Source organism: Saccopteryx leptura, chromosome 3 (assembly GCF_036850995.1).
Source record: "Saccopteryx leptura isolate mSacLep1 chromosome 3, mSacLep1_pri_phased_curated, whole genome shotgun sequence".
In the NCBI taxonomy this organism is placed as follows: domain Eukaryota; kingdom Metazoa; phylum Chordata; class Mammalia; order Chiroptera; family Emballonuridae; genus Saccopteryx; species Saccopteryx leptura.
Window position 1 is genome coordinate 348,051,814 of NC_089505.1, and position 24,360 is coordinate 348,076,173.

Below are 24,360 nucleotides of genomic sequence, written 5' to 3' on the forward strand. Positions count from 1 at the left end.
ACTCTTGTCCATGCATTGACATTTTTTTAAACCAGCTATTTTACACTTACTTAGAATTACTCCTAAATATTTCATATTTGGAGATGCTGTTACACATGCTACAACATTTTTTAGTACATATTAATTTCTAATTATTCTTTACTAATATAAAATAATTTATTATTTTTCTAAAGTCCTTTAAATAGTATGTACCCATTTTCATTATCTTCCTAATATTTTCTACTGAAAATTTCTCTTTGATGCATACTATTTTTTATAAGTATATTACTTATTTTCCACATTTTAGGAATTTTCTAGATATATTTCTGATATTGATTTTGACTTTAATTCTACTGTGGTCACAGAGAATATTTTTAATGATTTCAGTTTGTTAATATTTATTGGCATTTCTTAAAGAAAGTGAAATCTACCTTGAATATATGTTCTGCTGCTGTTATTGGTGTGCTGTATTAGTTCATAGTCTTTCTCTCTCTCTCTCTCTCTTTCTCCTTCCTTCCTTCCTTCCTTCTTTCCTTCCTTCCTCCCTTCCTTCCTTCCTTCCTTCCTTCCTTCCTTCTTCTTTTCTTTCTTTCTACAAATACCACAATTTTGTTTTATCCAGAACAAATACAAAAAGAATCTTTTGACCGTGCTTGAAAAAATTCAAGCATAGGTTTGAAATCTGTACCCAAACTGCACATACAATGAAAACACTATTTTGCTAATACAATTGAGTTGCTGCTGCATTTTTCTACTATCTGACTAATATTAACAGAACACTACTACCAGTATTAGGAACAATCCTTAGTTTGGAACAGTCCCCAGTGTCAGGCATAAATTTTACTTCTTTTCACACTGCTCGTTCTCTGTATACCTGGGGTTTCTCTTTGTTAGTAAAGTTGTCTTTGGTATTGAAGGTCTTATGAATCTTCAGATGTTTCCTCTTTGACCAAATTGGCAACAGTTTTGCATGAAACATCAAGCAAATCTTTGATGTCTAAATAGTGTGCAGTCAAAATAAGTTCAAAAAAGTGATCCTTGGTCAACTTGAAAAAATACTTGATCCCTTACAAGGATATCATCTTTCTGCTTTTCTTTGTTATCATCCTAAGGGGGAGGAGTGTCATCCCTGTAGTGGGTGTACCCCTAAATGATGTTTTTAAATGTTGCTGTATTAACTTCTGGTTGAGGAACTGAGTCATCATCACCTTTATAATCCATTACCAAATCTTCTAACATGGCATTTATTTATTTATTTATTTATTTATTTATTTATTTATTTATTTATAGAGAGGCACAGAGAGAAAGAGCAGAGGCAGGGAGCAAACAGGGACAGACAGAAAGGGAAAAAAATGAGAAGCATTAACTCACAGTTGTGGCACTTTAGGTATTCATTGACTGCTTTCTCATATGTACCTTGATGGGGGGTTGAGGGTCTCCAGCTGAGCCAATGACCCCTTGCTCAAGCCAGCAACTATGGAGTCATGCCTAGGATCCCACGCTCAAGCCTGTGACACTATGCTCAAGGCAGATGAGCTTGTGCTCAAGCCGGCAAACTCAGGGTTTTGAACCTGGTTCCTCAGTGTCCCTAGCTGATGCACTATCCACTGCACTACCGCCTGGTCAGGCTTCTAACATGGTTCTGATATTCAGAGGTTATTTGGCAATTTCAGCATCAACTTTAAATATATCTTCATCAGAACTCTGCAACTTAATTGAAGGCATGTTGTTTGGTCTCCCGGAGACATTAGGCAGAAGCTAACGAGAGCAGGGCGGCATAGCAGACACAAGAGAGAAAGGTAGAGAACAGGCCACCACATCCTCAAGTCTTCTTCATTCTTGCCCATTTATTGTCAACTCATTCTACTGATTACTGAAATAAAAAGGTTACTATCCACAACTGTAATTGCAGATGTTTTCTAGTTATACCCTCAGTTCTATCAGTTTTTACTTGGTATGTTTTAAAGTTAGATATAGTACAATTTTAAGTTTCTTCTGTTTTCTTCTTTTAAATGATTATCCAAAATTCCTTTTTAAGATTTTATCAATTTTTGAGATGACATTGGTTAATAAAATTATGTTTCAATATATGAATATCACCTGTGTATTGCATAGTGTGTTCACCACGAAGTCTGATTACTTCTGCTACCATATATTTTACCCTCTTTACCTTAAATTTTATTTCTATCAATAATTTATTACACTTTATTTAGATCACCTGTTTTAAAAATATATACAGCAAATGTACTTATCAAATAGCATATTTAATTTTTTTTTTTACTTATTCATTTTAGAGAAGAGAGAGATAGAGAGAAGGGGAGGAGAAACAGGAAGCATCAACTCCCATATGTGCCTTGACCAGGTAAGCTCAGGTTTTCAAACTGGCAACCTCAGTGTTCCAAGTTGATGCTTTATCCACTGTGCCAACACAGGTCAGACTCAAACAGCATATTTTAATACACTGGAAATGAAGCTACTAAATGACTATTTTAGAGTAACTTTTATAGAATTCTAAAAGGTTATTTTTCAAGAAAGATACAACATGGTAACTAGAGAACATTTTGAAAGAAAAAAAAATAACTCCAAAACTATACTACTTTTACATTTAACATTTTAAACAGAACGGAATATATAATCTCAAATCCTATATAGATGCAAAGTTTATTTACTGAAGGGATAATGAGATCAAATGATAACTCTAACATTAACTCAAAATATGAATTTTTTTCATGTTTTAGGGCAAAAAATCTTAATATAATATCAAATTAAATTATTGGTGTATATATATTTAATGAAGAATTTATACATTTCTTAACATTCTGAATATATTTTGACATTAAAAAGTCAGTAAATTAAAAATTGGTATAAAATATTTTAATAATTTTTCTTTCATAACATCAGTTAGTATCTTTCAACTGAATTACAAGCCATTTTTTATAACATACATATAATCTTTCCACAAGAATCATAGTAGATTTTATAATCAGTTAATTAAGCAACATTTATGAGATCTACTCAAAAATCATGGTTATATAAATAAGAAACAAAATGCAATAGGATATGATATCAAGGTGATATATTCCGTTCTGTTAAAAAAGTTAAATGCATAATATAAATACTTAAGGATAGGAGTTAATTCACTTGATTAATAGTTTAAATTTAAACAGAGTAGTGGAGTTTTGGCATTTGCAAGAAACCTACCCTGAAACTGTCTCAAATAAGCAAATTTTCTGTGGCACTAAAAGATAAATGATAATATTTTTTCTCATGTAATGCATGGGTCTTTATTATAATAATTTGATAACATGTAATAAATGGAATCAATGAAGCCACATAGTTACTGTGATTGATTTGATTTGCTATGTGACTCTTGAAAGTGCATTAAATTTTCAATAAAATCATTTCAGATTCTGGTAATTTATTCTCTTTCATTGTCAGGATTTCTTTAATTTACAATGTTAGCAAAGACAAATCCTTCATCTATTTATTTATATAAATGTATGTACATATAAATATATAGCAAATCTACATATATAATTATATTGATAATATTGAGTTTGAGATTGGTTATGAAGAAGTGAGAGACATGTTTTTAAAGAATAGAAAAAAAGATCTTTCAGATTTTACATGCAACAAAACAGAAACATAGTCATTGTGATAGCCAAAATACATTAAATATACATTAAAGAATACTTTATAATTTTTGCAGTATCTTTTGCACACATTAGCTCAGCAAATGAGGCACGGTCAATGGAAAACATTGAGTTTTGGTAAGTGGAACAGAGAAGATGGTCTGGAATGAGATAAGAAATGAAATACTGCCTAGGACTCACGATATGAAAATGATGGCTTATGGTTTTAGTGGGAAAGAATTATATGGATACATTTTTGATGTTTTGATTCAAAATGATCTCAAATTCACAAATTAGAAACTATGTTAAATCCTGGTTCTAGGTTTTAAAGAAAAACATGGTATTAAATCAAGATTTTTTTTTTGTCTCTGAGATGTTTTTCTTCACTTCATTATACTGCCCTTCTGACAAATCAAGGGATTGAAAAAATACTTGTGTTAATATGAGAATTCAAATCTAAAGCAGTAGGTTATATGGTACTTATACTAGATCTCACAGATATATAATGTAATGTGGCAGAAAACGACCCCAAATATAAGTTTTATGATATTCTGATTATCTTTTACTTTATAAATTAAGCAATTTAGAAATTGGCATAAAATGCATTCTAAATTTTCTTCACATAATCTCTTATTGGTATAATATTAAATATTATTAAGTGTATGAAATATTGTAATTATCATTTTGTATGTTATAAAATGTGTATATTTGTTTTAATAGAGTAAATAAAAGGACCACAGAAATTTAAAAAAGAAGAAACAAAGGGTAACTATAGGAAAAATTAACCAATAGATAGTCATTGGAATATGTAGAAAATATTTATAAAATAGTTATCAAAACCAGTTTGATGTCTGATATTCAAAAATAAACAGAAAACAGTGAAAATTATGTTAATGGAAAAAGTGGGATGTAGTGTCTTTTTAGGGCAATAGATACTTAAGAATTGATTTATAATGTTTACTTTTATTTCCTGACAAATGTCAAGATGCTTATTTTCTATATAAAGATAGTAAAGTGTGAACATTTACTATTTAGGTTTGGAAAGTTGCTTTTTTCCTTTAGTTAGTAGACTAATCATGTTAAAGTCTGATAAAAGAAAATATAAATTTATTTTGTGTGTGTGTGTGTGTGTGTGTGTGTGTGTGTCTTTTAAGCTGGTTTGGGGGATTATCGACTAATTAAAGGTTAAAGGAGCCTGACCAGGCAGTGCACAGTGGATAAAGAGTCGGACTGAGATGCGGAGGATCCAGGTTCAAAACCCCAAGATCACCAGCTTGAGCGTGGACTCATCTGATTTGAGCAAGGCTCACCAGCTTGAGCCCAAGGTCGCTGGCTTGAGCAAGGGGTCACTCGGTTTGTTATAGCCCCTTGGTCAAGGCACAGATAAAAAAGCAATCAATGAACAACTAAGGTGCCTCAACAAAGAATTGATGCTTCTCATTTCTTTCCCTTCTTGTCTGTCTGTCCCTATCTGTTCCTCTCTCTGTCTCTCTCTATCTCTGTCACAAAAAAAGGTAAAAGAAAAAAATAAGAAACTTTAAAGGAAGTAGAAATTTTTTTCAAACTAAGGAAGAAAAAACTTCTTTAGTTAGGAAGCAATTTAGAATGAATATTAGCCCTAATCTTATACCTTTTAATTAATTAATTAAAAAACCACCAAAATCAGAATAATCATTTGTGAAATTGAATTAGTGGTCATGTTATCAAATCCACCATGTGGCATTTAGAATTTCATTTTTCAGAGCTGATAATGGAGGTCCTATAAACTAAAATGAGCATTTCATTTACTTTGATCCAAGTAAGAGAAAAATTGGATACGACTTTAATTGAAATTACCTGCTTCCAGAGGAAATGTCAAACAAATATCATATGAAACTTCCACAGAAGAAGAATGTAGTGTCTCAGTGAGTGTGAGCTTAACAGGTTGACAATCACCTAACTGGAAAAACTATCAGCCTAAAAGTACATTAAAGATAAGAACTATTGTCCTTTTAATATTGGTATCACAAATACCTCACCTATTGCCTGAACAAAGTAGACAATCAATAAACATTACTAACACAGTTGGATTCAAAAAAATAATAATGGTAACAGAAATTGCTTGAATTCTGAGACTAGGTAATTTATATTTTCCAATTGCAAATTTGTTTATTGATTGTAAATTTTCACTCGTCTTAATATAATTAGTTTCTGTGGTAAGAATTCACTTCTTTAAGAATATCTCCACTGATTTCTCTAAAAACACTTTTAAAGAAAAGATAAAAATACATAATAAGATGTTAATAGATTTTTGGGCTTTCTATTTTGTTTTGATTATTGTGGCTCTATACCATGTATATGGTCAAATAATTTTTGATAAAGGGGCCAACAACACAATGGAGAAAAGAAAGCCTCTTTAACAAATGATGCTTGGAAAACTGGAAAACCACATGCAAAAGAATGAAACTCGACTACAGTTTGTCTCCTTGTACTAAAATTAATTCAAAATGGATCAAAGACTTAAATATAAGACCTGAAACAATAAATTACATAGAAGAAATCATAGGTACTAAACTCATGAATCTTGGTTACAAAGAGCACTTTATGAATTTGACTCCAAAGGCAAGGGAAGTGAAGGCAAAGATAAATGAATGGGTCTACATCAGACTAAGAAGCTTTTGCACAGCAAAAGAACTGACAACAAAACAAACAGACAGTCAACTAAATGGGAGAAGATATTTTCAAACAACAGCACAGATAAGGGCCTAATATCCAAAATATACAAAGAACTCATAAAACTTAACAACAAACAAGCAAACAATCCAATAAGAAAATGGGAAGAGGACATGAACAGACACTTCCCCCAGGAAGAAATACAAATAGCCAACAGATATATAAAAAGATGCTCATCTTCATTAGCTGTTAGAGAAATGCAAATTAAAACTACAATGAGATACTACCTCATGCCTGTTAGATTAGCTATTATCAACAAGACAGGTAATAATAGCAAGTGTTGGAGAGGCTGTGGAGAAAAAGGAACTCTCATCCACTGTTGGTGGGAATGTAAAGTAGTACAACTACTATGGAAGAAAGTATTGTGGTTCCTCAAAAAATTAAAAATAGAATTACCATATGACCCAGCAATTCCTCTACTGGGAATATACCCCCATAACTTGAAAACACTGGTATAAAAACACATGCAGCCCAATGTTGATTGCAGCATTGTTCACAGTGGCCAGGACATGGAAACAACCAAAAAGCCTTTCAATAGATGATTGGTTAAAGAAGATGTGGTACATATATACTATGGAATACTACTCATCCATAAGAAATGATGACATCGGATAATTTACAAAAACGTGGATGGACCTTGATAACATTATACTAAGTGAAATAAGTAAATCAGAAAAAACTAAGAACTATATGATTCCATACATAGGTGGGACATAAAAATGAGACTAAGGGACATGGACAATGGTGTGGTGGTTACCGGGGTGGGGAGGGGAAAGGAGGGGGTGGGGAGAGGAGGGGCACAAAGAAAACCAGATAGAAGGTGACAGAAGACTATATGACTTTGGGTGATGGGTATGCAACATAATCAAATGTCAAAATAACCTGGAGATGTTTTCTCTGAACCTATGCACCCTGATTGAATAGTGTCACCCCATTAAAATTAATTTAAAAAATGATGTTAATAAGTGATTAGGACATTTTTGGAAATCTTTGAATTCCTACAGCAAGCTCAAGTGTGGGGATTTTTAGGCAATTGAATATAGACTACTTCTAGTCAAGTCCTTATCAGCCTAGCATCCAAACCTCAGCATTTTTGTTTCCTGAAACTCAATTGTTAATATTTACTTATCCCATTATAGTTTTAGTTCTCAACATTGGCTGTATATTATAATTAACTAGGATCTTTGAAAAAATACTGATGGTTGAACTTCATAACTAGAGAGGAGCTCAGGCATTAGGAATCTAACATTCTGTCAATAATTGTTAAACATAGCCAAGGTTAAGTACCAATGGTGTAAAAATCCAATTTTAATTCATTACCAGTGCAGAGTAACTAATAATTCAGATTTAAAAATCTGTGTTTGTAAGGGCTCTATTATTTATCCAATATGAAGATGGTAATTATTACCTTATTTAGTGGTTACACTATGAATTGATATAGGGAGACATGAACAGAATAGAACTCATAGGCCAGGTACAGAAGGTCATCAGGGCAGAAAGCCCCAGGTGCCTAACAATGGACAACTGTGAGGTGGGAACTTGCCCTCAGCTTGACCTTTCTTCTAGCAGAACACTGGTCTTGTGGTTTGGGTTCCATGGCTTTTCATAATACTGGTCTTGCAGTTTGGACCCTCCCCTGACCTTTTCTCCCCTGGCATGTCACTAGTTATGTGGTAGACCTCCTTAGAGAAGGAACTAGGGGGGGCAGAGAATAGCCTCATAAGACTCCCATATAAGTCCTTGTACAACCACTCCCTTAAGCATTAAGTCCTCAACACAGTGCAGTGCTGACCCACATAAAGTAATCTTAGGAACAAAGCCTCGGGTCTGTTGACCACAGAGATAGAGTTTTGGTCAAACTAGAGATAGAATTGAGACCTCAGTTGTGTTTCAGGTCCGGGCCCAGAAAATCAGCAAAAGCAGATGAAGGGATGCCATGACTGACATCAGGACAACATGTAATACCTAATAACCCCAACTCCTTTAGCACGAAGCCTGAAAGAACACATCTGGAAAGCTGATGAATATTTTTTTGGACTTTTTTTTTTATTATTATTAAATTTAATGCAGTGACATTGATAAATCAGGGTACATATGTTCAGAGAAAACATCTCCAGATTATTTTGACATTTGATTGTGCTGTATACCCCTCCCCCAAAGTCAAATTGTCTTCTGTCTGGTTTTCTTTGTGCCCCTCCCCTCCCCCACCCCCTCTCTCCTTCTTTGCGCCATCCCCCCTCCCCCCACCCCTCCACCCCTGTTGCCATCACATTCTTGTTCATGTCTCTGAGTCTCATTTTTATGTCCCATCTATGTATGGATTCATATAGTTCTTAGTTTTTTCTGATTTACTTATTTCACTCTGTATAATGTTATCAAGGTCCGTCCATGTTATTGTAAATGATCCGATGTCATCATTTCTTATGGCTGAGTAGCGTTCCATAGTATATATGTACCAAAGCTTTTTAATCCACTCGTCCTCTGACGGACACTTGGGCTGTTTCCAGACCTTTGCTATTGTGAACAGTGCTGCCACAAACATGGGGGTGCATTTCTTCTTTTGGAGCCGTTCTATGGTGTTCTTGGGGTATATTTCTAAAAGTGGTATAGCTGGGTCAAAAGGCAGTTTGATTTTCAGTTTTTTGAGGAATCTCCATACTGTTTTCCACAGTGGCTGCACCAGTCTGCATTCCCACCAGCAGTGCAGTAGGGTTCCCTTTTCTTCATATCCTGACCAGCACTTATTCTGTGTTGTTTTGTTGATGAGCGCCATTCTGGCTGGTGTGAGGTGATATCTCATTGTGGTTTTAATTTGCATTTCTCTAATGATTAGTGATGTTGAGCATTTTTTCATATGCCTATTGGCCATCTGTATGTCCTCTTTGGAGAAGTGTCTATTCATTTCTTTTTCCCATTTTTGGATTGGATTGTTTGTCTTCTGGTGTTGAGTTTTATAAGTTCTCTATAAATTTTGGTTGTTAACCCCTTATCAGACGTATTGTCAAATATGTTCTCCCATTGTGTAGTTTGTCTTTTTATTCTGTTCTTACTGTCTTTAGCTGTGCAAAAGCTTTTTAGTTTGATAAAGTCCCATTTGTTTATCCTGTCTTTTATTTCACTTCCCCATGGAGATAAATCAGCAAATATATTGGTCCGAGAGATGTCGGAGAGCTTACTGCCTATGTTTCTTCTAAGATGGTTATGGTTTCACAGCCTACATTTAAGTCTTTTTTTATTGCAATCCTCCCCTGAGACCTCCAGATCAAAATCCTGAGGTGAAGGACCCATTGCATTCTCTATCTCTCTCATATTTGCACCTCTTCCCTGCCTCTCCTCCCCCTTTCTTCCCTCGAGGCTGGCACCTCTGTTTCTTTTCTCCTAGGCTCCAAGGGCCCTTCCTTTGCCTCTGTAACTTGTTTCCTAAGAACATGCAGCCCAGCTGGCTCCATTCTTCCATGGCTTACTTCTACCTCTTTGACTTTTATTTGTATGTGAGTCTTGACTAAATTTTTTCTTGGCTAAAACTCAAGGATTGAGATCTAACATTTTGGTGCCATTTTGCTGTTAATGCTATTAATTATTATTTCTAATTCTCTAATATTTTGCTGCATATGCAATATATTTCACCAGGAAAGCACAAGAGTGTAGTGCAGAAAACTGTTAAATAACAAGCTTGAGAAAGCTACTTTGAGAAGGTCCAGCTGATAAGTTTGGTCCTTGACTGGTGTCTGGGGACTAGACAGGTTACCAGTTCCTTAAACTAAAATAAAAAATTCCATAAATGATTAGTAGATCACTGGGCCCAAATTGTGCAAAAAATATGGTTTATGCAGAATAGCTACTATTTTTTAGGGAGTCTGGAATTTTGAAACCTGACTAGTCATGCAAAAAAGTACCATGAGCTTTCTTGATAGAACACTTCAAGAATATTGTCATAATTTGTTGGTGGAGGAATTAAGCATGTCCTATGTGACTCCATGGATGAGGAGTCTTAGAAGCTGGTCTCTTCTGGACTTTTCTATTTGCTTCTTTTAATAAATATTAGCCATCAATACAATTATATGGTGATCCTAGTATGCCTTTCTAGCAAACCACAAAATCTGCATTTTAGAAAGAAAGTTGGACTATGTATAACTAAATTTTGTAATGGGGTTTAAGGAATATGGACAGCTATTGTCACAAATGATTTTCAGCTTTGACTAAAAATCCAGTATATATTTATTTACAGATTATCTCATTTTCAACTGAATTATTTCCACTCTCTTTTATTTGACCTATCAGTTGTATATCTGTTGCCACACAATTTTATAGGCACTAATATAAATGTGTGTGTGTGTGTGTGTGTAATGAGATTTACATTAGGTAAACAACCCAATATCAACAACGAGGAAAGTAGTTTACTATATCCACATATGAAGAAGAAAGTCACCACCAGACATATCAGCTTTGAATATGAACCCTTCATAGCTAATAACTAAATGTTAGTACCTGGTGAAAAGAAAAAAAATAAAACAATGTGGACGTATAATTCTCCATGTGCTTCTAAGACCAAGGCTGATAATGCATAAAATTAAGGGAATCCTTTATGTTAGTAACATGGGTCAGTTTCAAAGTGTTACTCAAGCCTGTGTCTGAATAGTGATAAGAAAAATAAGTCAAATATACTTGTGAAAATTAAAATACATTATTATACACTTAAGAGCAGTATAAGGTTTTAATAAACTTCACCAAATTATTAAAACTCTCCCAAAGATGTGTCTTTACAATACAAATGAAGATATTTCTTAATAGATATCCTAACTTTTACCTCTTTCTTTAGGCATTTCCTAGGTAGTCATATAGGCAGCTATTTATTCATATCTAAATGTTCAATGTCTTCTAGGAGATGTGATCTCTCTCTAAAACCTTATAGTACCCACTGCTTATATAATAAAGTATAAACTCTCTGTACCTTCATTATTTTCCCTAAACTCTTATTCATGGCCTTACCTCCACACAATTGTCCATAGTTTAGTAAATGTATAATTCTGTTATACAACATTTCCATACAACTGCCCATGTTACAGAAAATCTATAGTTCCATTATATAAGACTACTATTTCACCATGAAATTACTTTATCTCATTCTGGGCTCTTATTTATTCTCAAAAGTATAGCTGCAATGCATCTTCCTCATTAAAATATTATTTTCAGTTTTTTGAAAATCCCAGTTTAAACTGGTTTAAGGAAAATCAAAGGAAAGAATAGATTATTTCTTGTAACTACAAAGAAATGAGAAATCTATCAAGAGATTAGCTTCCCCTTAAGCATGGCTGACTATCTTTCCTTGACTTGGCTGTTATTCTCCTAGATGGTTTGTGTTTTGGAAGAATTTTTTTTCTATGAGACAGTAAGATTGACCACTCAATATTCAAGTTGTCATGATGATCATATCCAGGGGTTGCAGAGGAAAGAAAGCCTCACTCATTAGTCCAGGGTCTATTTGAAATTCTGCAAATAACACTAAATGGTTGGCTAGAGTGAGGTGCTCAACACTTTCATGGGGAAAGCAAGATTGCATAATTAATAGCCCCACCAGAAATTCAAAAAATCACAAAGAATTTCAAGAAAGTCCTCTGGAAGTTTCCCCATCACTGCACCATTCAATAAATCTGATTTTTTAGGCCACATATTTATTCCTAATGACCTTTGGTTAATTAGGTTATAGCAAATGCTATGAAAATTTAAAGCCTAAAAGAATTAAATGATTTAGAATTGAATATACCAATTGTCAGAGCACAGCTGCTCCTCAAGGGATGATTAGGCAGTGAGATTCCCAAGGTGAAGAAAAACATGAGAAGCCAAAGGCAAGGTGGTACATTTTTCAATGCTTTATTGATGATCCACGTCTGTTTCTGATGGCCCCTTCCCTGGTCTCCTCGGTCTCAAGTCTCAAGTCTGCTGAATTCTCAGTCTTGAAGTCTCCTCAGTCTTCTGAATCCTGATGTCTCTTGGATTCTGATGTTTCCTGTTGTCTCAATTCTGATGTCTCTTGTCTCCTTTCTCCTCTTGCCTAGCAGTGCCAGTGCTGGTAGATGTGGGTTTAGGAAAAATAGCAGCATGGGGCCAATATCACAATAACTATTAAATCAGTGTGGTGATGTCAACCTGCTGAGTTAGCTAGGCTATACCCAAAAAGGTAGTCTTCCAGGCTGCTGACCTAGAAACGCCTAGGATCCAAGGCTAAGTCAGCTAACCTAAATATGCATGGGAACTGGTACTAGGGCACACAGCCCACAGATTTAGGGGAGCTGGTGCTGCTTGCAGTTCCTTATGAGAACCAGAGCTTACATCCTGGTCTTCACTATTAGGGTCCCCACACCACTATTCAATGTAAAAGTCTTGCTTTGAACCTAGATCTGTAAAATTACAAAACTAGGGTACTTCTTACAGCTATGCTGTCTTTATTTTTGGTTGTAAAGATTATAACCTTGGACTGAAATGATTTTATCTCCCTGTTAGCTCCTTTCTACCTTCTCTAGTTATTTGTGATTATAAGGCTTCTTAAATCCTTTATTTTGCTCTGAAATGTGAAACGCCGTTTTCCCCATTGGGTGGATCATTTTTATTTTCTTTTGTTTTTAATTGTGGAAATCAAATACTAGACTAAATGGCTGTATCCCCAAAAAATTCATATGCTGAAGTCAAATCTTCAATATGATGGTGTTTGGAGGTGGGCTCTTCAGGTAGTAACTAGGTCAAGGAAGTGTAACCCTCATTAATAGAATTAGAGTTCCTATAAAGGAGGCCCCGCAAATCTAGCTTGCCCCTTCTGAAGTGTAAGGACATGGAAAAAACAGCCATTTCTGAATCAGAAAGTGGGTCCTCACCAGACATGGACTCTGCTATCTTTGATCTTGGATTTCCAAGTCTCCTGAATTGTGACAAATGGTCATTTGTTATAAAAGCCTCAAAGAAATAAGACACCATATTTTCTTATCAGCAACATGCAATAACTCTTCCTGTTTAAAAGCAATGTTCCACTTTGCATTTCCTAAATGCCTTGCTTCAGAAATATAAGTGCTTCTTTTTCTCTTCTGTTGCAAGAGCACGATAGAATCAAGTGAGCTGTAGTCCCAACTCTATAAAATCACCCACTTGTCTCTGCTGTATCATTCACGCAGTTTCAGGAGAGAAGATAAAACTCTTCTCAAGGACTCAATATTATATTCATAGTGTGTCAAATGTAAATGTCATAAGATATCAATATTCCATCACTAACTATCCAAAATATTGTCATTCTGCAAAGTCTAATTCAAATCCCTTTTTTAGTTACTACAGATCATATTAGAGTATCTTATCTTCAAACTTCTAGGAAAATTTTAGTTGTGAATATTGTAATGAAAACAATATTATTAGATAACCGTTGTGAAAATTATACTGTACTAACAATTTATAGGCATTATTTTATCTAATCCCCATAATAAATTTATTTTAAACTCCATAATATTTGTTAATACCTATAAAGAAATTGAAGCTTGTAGAATAACTTTATATAATGATATATTAAGTATCTGGAGAAGATTCACAACCTAATTTGTCTCAATCTAAAAATCTATTTTTTAAACACTAATTACTAATTTTAACAAGACTATTTATAACATGTTATTAAATATTTTATTTTACAATTTTTTATTATTTAAGTATACTTTGCTTCCCCAAACAGATTGAAAGGTCTTTGTTCATAGTAAGAATGCCAGAAACTGAGCTTTTTGTAATTCCCATACTCTCTAGAGAAGAAATGATAGAGTGTGTGTGTGTGTGTGTGCGTGCATGTGTGTGTGTGTGTGTGTGTGTGTGTCTCCATGTCTATATAGAATGAGGAAGAGAGAGACCTCACTCTTTTTTTAACATTAACCTATGGAACATTTGAAAACTAAAATTTTCTTTTAACTCTGAACATATAATTATTGGTTTCCTAGTCATCAAATATTATGATTATATAAAAATACAGCTTTCAGGAAAGAATTAAATTGATTACTTAAAGTCCAGTAGATGGCAGTACATTATAATGTTTAAAAAGATTGTGATTAGTGTTATCAATTAGAGCAAAACTGTATCATTATTTTTGCAATTTATGTATTTGGGAAAAATAACATCAAATTATTCAAATAATATTTTTTAAATTAGGTCTTTTAATAACCTATTGCTTGGTGACATACTACATTAAAATAGTTTGTCTTAAAAGTCTTAAAACAACTATATCCTTTGCTCACAAGTCTGCAATCTGGACAGTGCTCAGCTAGGTGGTTTTTATGGTATTTCTGTGAATGTCATTTATGTATGTGGATTGATCTGGAGTTCTACTGAATGTTGTGTTCAGTTGAGATGCTGAGATTTTTAGCTTTTCCCTTTGTCTGATCTGTTCAGCAAGGTAGTACAACATATACATGCACTTCAGGAATTACAAGAGTGAAAACTGGATGTTGTTAAGGTTTAGGTAACTGAAACTTATGTAAAATACTTCAACCTCATTTGTTGATTAAAACAGGTCATATGTCCATTATCTGTATTTAAGGGGCCTGCCTATAATAAAGTTTACTGAAATGACATTTTTTTAGTAAACATTAAACTCTTAGGAATAATTGATATAAAATATATTCAAAGAAAAATAAAACATAATTACACTATTAAATACATTGGGCCCCAGCCCTGGCTGGTTGGCTCAGTGGTAGAACGTCGGCCTGGCATGCAGGAGTCCCAGGTTCGATTCCCGGCCAGGGCACACAGGAGAAGCGCCCATCTGCTTCTCCACCCCTCCCCCTCTCCTTCCTCTCTGTCTCTCTCTTCCCCTCCCGCAGCCAAGGCTCCATTGGAGCAAAGTTGGCCCGGGCGCTGAGGATGACTCTGTAGCCTCTGCCTCAGGTGCTGGAATGGGTATGGTTGCAACAGAGCAATGTCCAGATGGACAGAGCATTGCCCCCTGGTGGGCATGCTGGGTGGATCCCGGTCGGGCGCATGCGGGAGTCTGTCTGACTGCCTCCCCGTTTCCAACTTCAGAAAAATATAAAAAATAAAATAAAAATAAAAAAATAAATAAATACATTGGGCCCCAAATAAGTATTATATATATGTATACTTATTTAGGACCTACCACACACACACACACTCCCTTGAAACATCTGAATTGAAGATAAAAGAATCCAGATTTGTAAAACATTTTTTATATTTTAAGAATATCTGAAGAACTAAAAAGCAATAGTAAGTTTAGTATACATGTGAGAGGATGTGATAGTCATGAAAAATTATGTACAACATCATGCAAATTAGGTCCCTTTGTGGTTGTACCTATCAGACAGCAATGCTTGAGACTTTCAACCAAAGTTTCCTTCCACCAATTCAGTGCCAACACAAGACCCCAGTCTGGGGTGTGGCAAATGAGGAGAATATATTCCCATAAACAGTTTCCAAAATGGGCAAATGTAGGCTCCAGAGGAAATTGAAAGTACACTCTCCCAAGACAAAAGGAAGCCTGCTTATACAAAGTGCCCACCCTAGTCCCTGATGGGTTCATTTTTATGTAGATGAAGAATCTAAATTTACACAGTTTGATTGGTCCAAATTGTACTGCTCTGATTATTTTGAACTATATGTTCTGATAGAGCAGCTCTGATTGGCAAGTAAAGATGGAAATGAGCATATAGCTATAAAGTCTGATTAGATAATGCAGTCTCAGCCCATTAGTCAAAAAATTTTTTTAAATTCCAGGAATCCCTTTATAAGAGTTAGCTTAGAAGGCAGGAAGGCAATGCTGGTTTGGTAGCCTGATCTGTGGCTTGTCTCTGAAATGTGGTGTGCCCAAGAGGTTCCCTGTAAGAAATGGCTGCTAGATTCGAATCATAAATATAGCCACAAGAAGTCCTTTGACAGATATATTCCTTCTGGGGGGCCAACAGACAAACCCCATCATATGATATGAATTAAGTAATATACTTATCTGTAAAAATATATAGGCTTAATATACAGTAAGGAAAGAGAATTTATTGTTATTTCTAAAGAGGAGCTAGAGACCTGTGTTAAACTTACACTATGGATTTGTACTCAGGGGTGAGATGTTGCTTTTTTTCTGCCATCTTATACAGCAAGTAAAAAAGATTATGAGGTGCTAGTTGTTATGGGTTCAAAGGTTAGCTGTTTATAGGGATGATTTTGCCAGGCCAGCTCACAAACCCTCTAAGGATATATTGAGGCATGTAAGAATTTCTGTAGGCCTCTTTATTTGTTTGTTTGTTTGTTTGTTTGTTTGTTTTCTGATTTGAGAGAGGACAAAGACTGTGAAAACATTCCTAGTTTGGGCACAACTTTTTCCACTAAGAAAAGAGGATAGGTAGTTCTGTCTCCGGGTGGTTTGTTATCCAGGCAACTTAAAAGAGCTTCAATCACTTTTGAATAAACCTTATGAGAGGAATGCTTGGAAGAAGAAAGAAAGAAAAGAAAGAAAGAAAGAAAGAAAGAAAGAAAGAAAGAAAGAAAGAAAGAAAGAAAGAAAGAAAGAAAGAAAGAAAGAAAGAGAAAGGGAGAAAGAAAGAAAGAAAGAAAGAAAGAAAGAAAGAAAGAAAGAAAGAAAGAAAGAAAGAAAGAAAGAAAGAAAGAAAGAGAAAGGGAGAAAAGGAAGGAAGGAAGAGAAAGAGAGAAAAGGAAGGAAGGAAGAGAAAGAGAGAAAAGGAAGGAAGGAAGGAAGGAAGGAAGGAAGGAAGGAAGGAAGGAAGGAAGGAAACAAGTAGATCATATTTTTATTTATTTTTTTATTTAGTAAGAGGAGGGGAGTCAGAGACAGACTCCCATATTTGCCCCAACTAGGATCCACTGGCAAGACCACTAGGGGGCAATGCTCTGCCCATCTTGGGTGTTGCTCCCTTGTTCAGCAACCAGGCTATTTTAGTGCCTGAGGCAGAGGCCACGGAGCCATCCTCAGTGCCCTGGGCCAACTTGCTCCAATTGAATCATAGCTGTAGAAAGAAAAGAGGGAGAGAAAAGCAAGAGGGAAAGCAGTAGAGAAGCAGATGGACACTTCTCTTTTGTGCCTTGACTGGGAATTGATCCTGGGACATCCACACACTGGGCCAACGCTCTACCACTGAGTCAATCAGCCAGGGCCCAAGTAAATCAGGTTTAATAGAATGAAAATTCTTCACCTTAAAATATATATTAATAGTAGATCTTAAGATATTTTAATATTAACAAGTCTCTCTTCCTTAGTATTTTTGGATATTTTTATTTGCTGCCTCCCATGTAGCAACTAAGATGTTGACACTCGCTGATCTGCATGTGTGAAATAGTGAGCAGAACTGTGAAATAAATAAATAAATAAAACAGAACAAAATACAAAACCCAGAATCAATACTCAACTATTTTCTTTTATAAGTTAACTTGGGGTACTATGACAGAAAATATAATATTAAGAAATAAAAGAACCTGAGTCTTCTGAGTTATTATCTTTCACAAGTATCAAAATCACAACAATAGTTAAAGACAAAATTTCTCACCTACTCAGAAACTGGGATGGATTAAGATATGAGAAACTCAACTAATAAAGCAATGTGACTAGAGCTTTCCTGGGTTCTGAGAAAGGGAAAAATGCAAACTGTAACAAAATTTGGATAATTAGATAGAATATTTTGGAATTCAATAGACAATGTCTCATATATACCTGGAATCCCAGATGTCAATAAACCATGCACAGTTTTGGTCATCAATCTTATCCCTCAAATCCCTACACCTTGTGGCCACCATTTTACTTACTTTTTTACAATGTTTACTCTCTCAGATTCCACTTATCAGTGACATTATACACTACTTTTCTCTGTCTTTATATAACTTGCCATAATGTACCCAAAATTACTGTATTTCCCATATATAAGACACACCTTAATTTGGGGACCCAAAACTTGAAAAAATATGTATTACATAAAGTTATTGAACTCAAGTTTTGTTCATCATAAAATTCATTCAACTCCTCAAGCAGGAAATGCAAGTTAAAAAAAACAAAACAAAAAAACAACAACCTACAACCACTGTATAAGACACACCCAGTTTTTAGACTCCCAATTTTTCAAAAAAGGGTGCATCTTATACATGGGGGAATATGATAATCCATGTTGTTGCAAATTGAAGGTACCCTTCTTTCTCATGGCTGAATGATATTCCTTTATGTAATGTACTACATGTTTTTTATCCATTCACCATTTAACTGGCCTTTGGGTTGTTTTCATACACTGACTATCATAAATAGCTCCAGCACATGTATCTTATGTTCTTGATGTTAGCCATTCTAATAATAGGTGTGAGGTAATATCTCACTGCGTTGTGATTTTCATTTCCATGATAATTTGTGATGTTGAGCATCTTTTCTTGTGTCTGGTGATCACATTGATACCTTCTTTAAAAAAATGTCTAGCCTGACCAGTCAGTGGCACAGTGGATAGAGCATCGGACTGGGACCGAGGAGACCCAGGTTCAAAACCCCAAGGTCGCCAGCTTGGGCATGGGCTCATCTGGTTTGAGCAAGGCTCACCAGCTTGAGCCTAAGGTCGCTGGCTTGAGCAAGTGATCATTAGGTCTGCTGTATCTCCCACCGCCCCTCATCAAGGCACATATGAGAAAGCAATCAATGAACAACTAAGGTGCCATAACAAAGAAATGATGCTTCTCATCTCTCACTCTTCCTGTCTGTCTGTCCCTATCTGTCCCTCTCTTTGTGTCTTTCTCAGTCTCTGTCACGAAATAAATTTGTCGGTCTAGTTTTTCTGCTAATTTTTAAGTTAAGTTGTTTATTTGTTATTGAGATAGTTGTTTATATACATTGGATATAATTGCTTATCTGATAAATGGTCTGTAAAATTTTCTCCCATTTTGTAGACTATTTTATTTTGTTAATTGTTTCTTGTGCTGTGCAAAATATTTTCAGTCTGATGTCATGGCATTTGTGGATTTTTGTTTTTATTGTTTGTGCTTTTGGAGTTATGTCCAAAACATCATTGCCAATAACAAATTTTATGTTTTGACATAGCAGTGTTGGTCTTGAACTTTATAACCTCCAGTAGTACTATAAAAATTTAATAAATTATTGTATATCAGCAAAATGACTCATCACACATATTTAGTGTGGTAATTATAAAATCTCCCTTACAAACAGGAAGATTTATCATTTATTTATAATTGGTAAAAGAATGCACATTATTTATCATATTATGTAGACAGATGATTACAAATTTGGAAAAATTTACAAATATGTAGAATATAATATCTACTTATGAAAAAATCTTGGTCTAGTGGCTTTATGAATATTATGTAAATGTTATTGCTTCTATGTAATTTTTATTTTTAGAAGCAATATTTTTATTTATGGAAGTATTTTTCTGATATTTCCCACTTTCCTTTGGCCCAAAAATACACTTGTAAAAGTTGATTAAGCTTGTCCAAATCATATTTATAACAAATAAATATATGTACATACATACGATATTTTTATTAAAATAAACCTTGCATGTATTCAATGTGCTTGACTATACTTTGCTTAACTAATAGAAGGAAGATTTAGCATTTCAATTTTTTTTTTTTATTTTTTTTTTAATTTGTATTATTGATTTTAGTGAGAGAGGAAAGGAGAGGGAGAGATAGGAACATCAATCTGTTCCTGTATGTGCCCTGACTAGGGATCTAACCAGCACCCTCTCTGCTTCAGAAAAACACTCATATCAACAAAGCTATCTGACCAGAGCTCAATATTTCTTTTCTTTTATTATTATTATTATTATTATTATTATTATTATTATTAGTGAAGGAGAGAGAGAGAGGAACAGACAAGGACACAGAGATAGGAAGGGAGAGAGATGAAAAGAATTCACTTGTAGTTGCGGCACTTTAGTTGTTCATTGATTGCTTTCTCATACAAGCCTTGATTGCAGGTGGAGGTGGGGCTCCCACTGAGCCAGTGACCCCTTGCTCAAGCCAGACACTTTGGGTTCAATCCACTGACCTTGGGCTTTAAGCCAGTGACCTTTGGGCTTAAGCCAATGACTTTGAGCTCAAGCCAGCAATCATGAGTTCATGTCTATGATACCACGCTCAAGCCATGACCCCTCACTCAAGCTGTTGAGCCTGCACTCAAGCCAGAGACCTTGGCGTTTTGAACATGGTCAATACTCTATTGCCTGCACTACCACCTGGTCAGGCCTCGATATTCTTTTTATATTTAGGCAGTTATACCTTATAAAGCATTGTGTGAGAATTACCCAAGCTTTTAAATAACTGTAATGCTGGTGGCCAAGGCCAGGCAGGTTCACATTATATTCAGAGAGATGGTAGAAAAATTGTGGAACAGGAAAGTGTAGGCCATTACCATTGAATAAAGCCTCACAACAGTAGACAAGCACACAGGCAGGGGAAAACCTCATCTTCAGCACACGAACTGCAAAACGGCCCCTCACAGTGGCAGGCAGGCAATCTGCACGTCCGCAATGCCCCTGAGCACAAGCACCCGTAGCCTCACACAGGCCATAGACTTGTGGCACTGCCACGTGCTCACACACTAATTGGGCAAAGGGCTTGCAGCTGTTAACCAGCAAGCAAGTCTAACACAGCTGCCCCACATTCCATCCCTTTAGGGTTGCTCACTTCACAATCTACATGACAGAAAACAGAGGCGACAGCAACAGCAAAAGTTACACAATAATTACAATAATTACAAAGGTGCCCTTTACAATGTCTCCCTGAGCACTCTGCCCAGAGTGTCACCTGGGGATCCACCTCTAACTCCCTACCCCAGGGGTTGGGAACCTATGGCTCGCAAACCAGATGTGGCTCTTTTGATGGCTGCATCTGGCTCGCAGACAAATCTTGAGTAAAAAAAATAATAATGTTAAAAATATAAAACATTCTCATGTATTACAATCATGAGAATTACATTCATTTCCTACCACTCATATTGATGGTTGCGGGTGGCTGGAGCCGATCACAGCTGTCCTCATGGACAACACCAAATTTTTATTGGATAATGTATAACGTACACGGGTCTTTGTTAGGTCAGGAAGTAAACTTCCCTCCTTTTAATCAAGTAGTCAGCTAGCTAATCGCAGAAATCCTTTGATGAAGAAGATGGCTAGAAGAAAAAAATATGAGGAGTATTGTACTTTTTAGCAGGAATGAACAGAGGAATTCACCTTTGTGGAGAGAGCAGGTTCTGCAGTGTGTCTAATATGCAATTATAAAATTGCATCAATGAAATGGTCAGTCAAATATTAAGCAGCACTTTGACACACACCATACTACATTTGCATTGAAATATCCAGTGGGGGACAGCAGGAAAAAAGCATGTCAAGAGCTACTGTGCAGAGTGCAAGCTAGTCAGCAGCAACTTCGTGTTTGGACCCAACAAGGTGACTGGAATTCAGCTAGCTTTGCTGGTGCTTTAGCAATTGTGAGACACGGAAAGCCATTCACAGATGAGGAGTATGCCAAAACATTCATGTTTGATGTTGCCAGTGAAATTTTTGATGACTTTTCGGATTAAAACAAGATAATCAAATGAATAAAAGACATGCTTCTGTCAGCAAGAACTGTTCACGATTGTACTATCATGATGGCAAATCAAATTGAGGCAACACAAATGAAGGACATAAATGCAGCACCATTTTTTTCTCTCTTTTTGGATGAGTCAACAGACGTAAGCCATTTATCCCATTTCAGCGTGATTGCAAGGTATGCTGTCAGTGACACACTACGTGAGGAAAGTCTTGCTATTTTGCCTATGAAAGCGACAACAAGAGAGGAGGATTTATTCAAATCTTTCAATGAGTTCGCTAAAGAAAAAATCTACCATGGATAAACATGTCAGTATGCACTGATGGTGCTCCGTACATGGTGGGAAAAAACAGAGGATTCCTAGTGCTTCTTCGTGAACATGAAAAGAGACCCATCCTAAGTTTTCACTGCATCCTCCATCAGGAGGCACTTTGTGCTCAGATGTGTGGTGAGCAGCTTGATGAGGTGATGTTGCTGGTCATTCTGGTCATCAGCTTTATTATTGCCCAAGCTTTAAATGATCACCAGCTTAAAACACTGCTGGATGAAGTTGGGAATAATTATCCTGGTCTGCTTCTGCACAGCAATGTGTGTTGGTTGTCAAGAGGGAAGGTGCTCAGCCATTTCAGGGCTTGTCTGAGTGAAATCTGAACTTTTCTTGAAATGAAAAAAGTCGAGCATCCTGAGTTAGCTAATACTGAGTGGCTCCTGAAGTTCTACTATCTTGTGGACATTACTGAACATCTGAACCAGCTCAATGTGAAAAAGCAAGGAGTTGGAAATACAGTCTTATCCCTTCAACAAGCAGTGTTTGCATTTGAAAACAAGCTGGAACTCTTCACCGCGGACATTGAAACAGGTCATTTACTACACTTTGAAAAACTGGGAGAGTTTAAAGATGCATGCACAGCAAGTGACCCTGCTCAACATCTTGATCTCCAGCAGCTAGTGGGCTTCACATCTAATCTCCTGAAGTCATTCAAAGCGCGCTTTGGAGAATTTTGTGAGCGCACTTGTCTTTTTAAGTTTATCACTCATCCACACGCGTGTGCAGTGGACAGCACTGACCTGAGTTACATCCCCGGTGTCTCTGTCAGAGATTTTGAGCTACAAGCTGCTGACCTGAAGGCCTCAGACCTGTGGGTGAATAAGTTCAATTCACTGAATGAAGATTTGGAAAGACTTGCATGACAGTAAGCAGAGTTGGCGAGCAAACACAAGTGGGGAGAAATGAAAAAACTTTAACCTGCAGACCAGCTGATTGTCAAAACTTGGAACGTGCTTCCCATCACATACCACACACTGCAGCGTGTGGGTATTGCTGTACTGACAATGTTTGGCTCTACGTATGCATGTGAGCAGTCTTTCTCACATCTAAAGAATGTTAAGCCCAACCTACGATCACGTTTAATGGATGGAAGTCTCAATGCCTGCATGAAGCTTAACCTCACCACGTATCAACCAGACTACAAAGCCATCACAAAACCATGCAGCACCAGAAGTCGCATTAATGGTAAGAAGTACTTTATTCATCATTGGTTAGCAATAGCATAACAACGTTATTAAAAGAATTCAGAGACTTACTGTACTTTAAAAGTGTTGGTCTTACATAAAATGCACACATTTACTTGTATTTAGTGTTAAATATATTGTATAGCTCTCACGGAATTACATTTTAAAATATTTGGCATTCATGGCTCTCTCAGCCAAAAAGGTTCCCAACCTCTGCTCTACCCCATGGTAGGTAGGAGGGCCTATATAGTCCAGGGCTGTGTCCGTGGAAACCATAAAGTGTCTCTGGTGCAACTCTGCAACTGGATGAGAACCAGTGCAGGAGGGCCTCCACAGGTGTCACCCCCCCCATCAGTCTCTCATAGTACTGTCCATGAGTGACATGTCCATCCATCAAGGGATCCAGTGCCCCCCACTGGTCTCCGTCCAAGAGTCAGTCCATGAAAGACAGCCCAGCTGTCTGTGCAAATCACCAAGGTAAAGGTCCACTATAGGCAACTAGCCATACAGCTCTTTATTAACAAACCTCGGCACCTTTCCAAAGTGTGCTCTCCATTGCCACAAGCCCATCCAAACCCTTCAACAAGCTCTCAGGGCCTGGCGGGATCAAACACATTCAAGGCCTGTGTCACCTTAACAGTTCTCTTAGCTGCTGCTGCTGCTGTAATAAAAAGCACCTATTACCTCCTAATGCCAACACCTGCCATACATTAGAAGGGGAACGGTGGATTGATGATTTCACATGGGGCCTCTGGTCTCCCTGCCCATCCCTGTCGGACGAGTCTCTCACCCTTCTCCCTATTCAAACTGGGACAACGGGTCTTGGGATCCTGTAACTTGAACACCAGCCTTTTTCCTGGCAGATGCCAGGGCCACCCACTGCCCCTGTTTTTTCAGAGGCTGAAAATTCTATTTTTACAAACCAAGCTAAACAAAAGCAAAATTTAGAAAACTCTACTTCTTA

The 24,360-nt window shown here is 36.2% G+C and overlaps 1 pseudogene; it reads right to left on the bottom strand.

Moving 5' to 3' along the window:
* Nucleotides 1-829: 829 nt before the first annotated feature.
* Nucleotides 830-1,704, bottom strand: LOC136398579 (S-phase kinase-associated protein 1-like; annotated as a pseudogene).
* Between the last annotated feature and the right edge of the window lie 22,656 nt (nt 1,705-24,360).